Source organism: Mytilus galloprovincialis, chromosome 1 (genome assembly GCF_965363235.1).
Source record: "Mytilus galloprovincialis chromosome 1, xbMytGall1.hap1.1, whole genome shotgun sequence".
NCBI classification, from domain to species: domain Eukaryota; kingdom Metazoa; phylum Mollusca; class Bivalvia; order Mytilida; family Mytilidae; genus Mytilus; species Mytilus galloprovincialis.
The window spans coordinates 64,167,194-64,172,057 of NC_134838.1; the positions used below are offsets into that span (position 1 = coordinate 64,167,194).

A 4,864-nucleotide genomic window follows, 5' to 3' on the forward strand; every position below is an offset into this window, starting at 1 on the left:
GATGTATTTTCCTCAGTTTTAGTATGTAACCCGAATTTGATTTTTGCTCAATCGATTTATAAATATCGAACAGCGGTAAACTACTGTTGCCTTTATTTGGTTTGATATAGCTGCATGGTTGCGGAGCCATAGCTCGTATTGTCCTTAAAATAAATATGACAATCTGCGGACAGCGTTTTATGCATGTAGATAGTGTCATCGTCGATTAGGTTAGTTAAATTCGTTGTGGATGGGCAAACAAAGTATATGTGTATAAGCGAAACAAAATCATGCCGAATGGTATGAAAATAAAAGTAAAATGATTATGTAAGACCACACAACCCAACAACAAAAATACAAAAATTCTGTATGCAGATATCATATATGTTTTACTTAATAGTTGTTAATGGCTTTCATTTTTTTTTATATGAATACACATTATGTTTATACATATGTGAAAGTCTAGACAACTTGTATACAATATAGATACACAAATCCACGTGAACTCTGTCATAGTTATAGAGGTTGACAAGAAGAATCGGTCAAATTTCAAAGATTAATCTATCACGGATAGTTATAAACAAAACATCAGTATTGAACTTTCTTTGGTATAATTGTTTGATATCTATTGAATATGTTTCGTAGGATAAAGCCGCACTCTACAAAGCTAATCTTCACTCTGAAATATAATTTGCAATAGAATATTAAATAAATAACGAACAAGATGAAAGCATGACATTCGCTACGTAAATAAATATTGAAAAAGATAATGTTATATCGAACAAAATGTGCATGAGAAATTGCTGGTCAAGCCCATATGAAGCCATATAAAAACCTACAATTAACACAATTTTCCATAAATATGATTAATGACAAAAACATTCAGTTATAACCGATAAAGCAAACGGGAAAATGTGTCGTCCTGAAATCTCACGTAGCGGGTTATATTTTTATTATCCTAACACTCACCTTTTCAATCTCGACCAGTTGACAAACTAATTAAAGATACTGAAATAAACGTATCAATTCAAATGAGAAAAAAATAGGAACGGAAAGAAATATATGTAAGACTGGCATGTGCCATTTGTACGGTGACATATAAAGTCAGTCATAGCATCTGGTGGATAGATGTCTCAATGGCAATCTACAACACCTCCCGATATTCATATTTAAATGGCAAAAAGTACCGATCCAAAATTACTCGCAGTTATTAAAAGTGAGGTTAAAGTGCATTACGACTTAATTTGTCTTGATCTGCTGCTTTCTCAAAAGTTGCTAAGACATGACTATGAATCAATCAAATTAAGGTCATCACTCAAGAAATTTTACGATCCCCATCATGAGCTGATTGGCCATTATGACAGAAGTGTGTCAGAAATCATATCTGATATTCTTCCTCAGTCATAACAACCTTCCATAATTACCGAACTGAACAAAGAAATAAAACGACGGGTTTCCGTATACGGTGCAGGAAATACTTACCCTTCCGGAGCACCTGATTTCACTCCCGGTTTTGAGTGAAGTTCGTGTTGTTTCTTATTTATTATTTATAACTGTTGATGAAAATGTCCTTTGTTTTTTTGAGTCTTTGTTTACTCCTTGGTTTTGATTGTTGTTGTCTACAACACTGAAGAAATAATCATTATTAGTTGGATGATGTTCTTTCTTTATAATAACCGGATAAATAGCTACAATAAGCCTCCGACATGTCTCTTGAGTAATAGGGCAATGCATCTCATGGTCAGTAATTTCTACTAATAAACATGCACCATTTGTTTTCGAAAACATACAATATACTAACCATCCATTTGTTTCTTGTTTTCCAAACTTTGAATTATAATATTGGGGAAGCTCAATGTCCATATTTCGTGGATCACCGACATCCGCGGACGTCCATGTAAATCTATGTGTAGTAGTTTGTTGATTTCGTTTGTTAGGACGTGAACCAATAATAATAGTTAAATTCACACTTGTTTGTTCTTGAGGTATACCAATGGCCATTTGCGTAGAGCCTGTGAAAATATAATAAAAGTTTCTTTTCTCTCATATATCATTAGTTACACTGTGTGCAAATGACCATGTACAAGCTATGTATGGGGTAGGTAAATTGTATATGTAGTGAATACTAGCACACTGTGAAACGAATTTATCCTACTGACTATCTTTATAAAATATTTGTGGAATAAAAACTAGTTGCCTATTCGCAGTGACCAATTCTTCAATAGCAAAAAACCTATACTTTCATTGGTCTCAACAAAAACAAATGCCAACAACGATATTATCATTAGTGATGTTATACGTTATAGAATATTTTTTTTGTATGACTTTCAAGAATTTAAAAGCTTAAGTAAAGGTTCAAAACAATGGAAGTGATGAATCTAAATGAGATTATAATTATTCATAAAGTAATTATGTTAGTTATCATCATAGTTAGAAGATAATTCAAACAGCATACAAAAAAGATAATATATAAAATAACTAAATTAGCCAACACATGTTTTAGCAGTACGAACCTAATTGAATGCTTCGTTACGATTTGTTCTGTCTATCTGTAGCGCCCGAACTAACGATTCTTTTTTATCATCTTATTCCGTTTTAGCCCAAAATTTTATCGAAGGAATGACTGTACTATTCGTTTCTTTCTATGAAAACAATAACATCAAACATGTAGTGCACACTGAATAACACGCGAAGCGGGTTATTTTAAAGTGTGCATCACATTTTTATGTTATTTCGAATAGACAGAAAAAATGTTACAGTCATTCCTTATAATTTGTTTCTAAACTGATATAGCTTTTTTTAACCTTTGAATTTTGCTTAGAATTTGCATACATATTCTATGCAATGTCCTTTGCAAAGAATTGATTTAAAAATAGTATGTCACCAGACTCGTTTCCATGGTAACGGCCACAAAAATCGGTACATGATGTAGAAATTCTTGATTTGTTTCAAGGTTTAGACACAGTGAAATCATATGATCTTTTAAGTTGAGAATTATTTAAGACTGTGTGAATTTTCAGGATGAAGCTATTCATATCCTTCATTTTAAAAGAACGTCATATCTTCCGTGCGATTAGTTGTAACTTGTAAGTTGTAAGTTGTTTACACATGTTGTCAACAGACGACAACGGAACTGTTACCCAGATGTATAGGCGATATATCCTAAGATTATAACAAGGAACCATTTTTACATCAGTGAAACTCTGTTATCTCCCTTAGTATTGGGATCTACCTTAAACCGTCGTTAATTATGAAAAACGTTGACGACGTTACGGTAACGTTACGTCTATAAGGTTATAAACAAAACACAGTCAGCCAATCAGTAGACGGATTATATCAACAATTAAATTATACGGTTATACATTTGATTAAAATGGATTATTGTCTAGTTTTTAATATATATCCCTTGCACTTGCACCTGTCATCTGTTTTTCCTTTCGCTTTTTGATAAAAACTTACAAAATGAGAACTAAGTTTATGAATATCAAAAGGTCAGTGATTACCTCTTCTCCAATTCGTGTGTATAGCACCACAACTGCGACAAGCTACGTCATCATTTGTATTATAATGAAATCCAGCTTCCTCTAACCTGGTCACATACATTCCTTGATTATCGGGTAATGTGTAAAAATGTGCAAAACCTAAAATTTAATGCACAATAAGATTTGGTTGCAATTTTTTATGTAAATGAAATTTAGGATATGGGCCATCGTATTTATACTTAGTTCAAAACTAGCAGCGGGTGACGATAGTTGGAAATGTTTCCTGTGCGGTTATTATAGTATGTAAACTATTGTATATAAATATAAAAGCTTGTAACCAAAACCCCTTAAAAAATATAAAATTGTGTAACCAACACACTTATAAATATAAAAGCTTGTAACCAACACACTTATAAATATAAAATTGTGTAACCAACACACTTATAAATATAAAATTTTGTAACCAAAACACTTATAAATATAAAATTTTGTAACCAAAACACTTTCAAATATAAAATGTTGTAACCAAAACACTTATAAATAAAAAATTGTGTTACCAACACACTCATAAACATAAAATTTTGTAACAAAAAAAAAATACAATTTTGTAATCAAAACGCTTATGTATCAATTGATTTTGCCATTTGATTAGGGACTCTTCGTTTTGAGTTTACCTCGGAGTTCATTTTTTTTTAATATTTTACTGTGTACAGTTGTTATGACTAATAATTCAATCCATTTTTAAATATTCCAAAGTATGGCGACAATCGAGGAAGAAATAGATTCACCGTAATATATTAATAATAAAACGCCTTTTTTCAGGACATACATAAAATGAACATAATGTAAGTGCCTATGAATAGCCTCACATGACATACAATCTATGGGAGTTTGGATTAATCAGTACAGAGATTAATTCAATTACACAAATAAAATTATAGATTGCGAAATATTGCGTTTATTTTCATCATTTTGTAAATATTTTAAACATTCTTATATTTACATACTAAATAGTGTGTTAAAATTACATTGTTAGGCAATCTATAATGAACATAATGTAAATATACAATATATGTTGTATTATAACTATTTGTGTGGTGGAGGTGTTCCGAGTCAAAAAAAATTCTCGCACGAAAGTTTATATATTTTTTTTTTCGGTGGTACCAATTCAATATTTAACACTATAAAGTATGGGGAAACTTTGGATTCGGAATATTTGTTCACTTTATAAATCTGAATGACCCGCTTTTTTTTTTTATCAAATTGTGGAAAAATCAATCTCCTTTTTTAATGTCAAATGGTCGTTCCCTAACTGCTAGAAAAGTTGTTCGAAAATTTGAATTCGGTTCTTAGTAATGAACATTTAAATGACATACATGTATAGTCTACAAGTGTGAACAAAT

At 31.1% G+C, this 4,864-nt stretch overlaps 1 long non-coding RNA gene across 1 annotated transcript; it reads right to left on the minus strand.

Moving 5' to 3' along the window:
- Positions 1–392: 392 nt before the first annotated feature.
- Positions 393–3,758, minus strand: LOC143084964 (uncharacterized). The gene is made up of 3 exons (XR_012981220.1): positions 3,483–3,758; positions 1,781–1,991; positions 393–658 (listed from the first exon to the last, which is right to left on the minus strand). It is a non-coding gene; the product is annotated as an uncharacterized LOC143084964 (long non-coding RNA).
- Between the last annotated feature and the right edge of the window lie 1,106 nt (positions 3,759–4,864).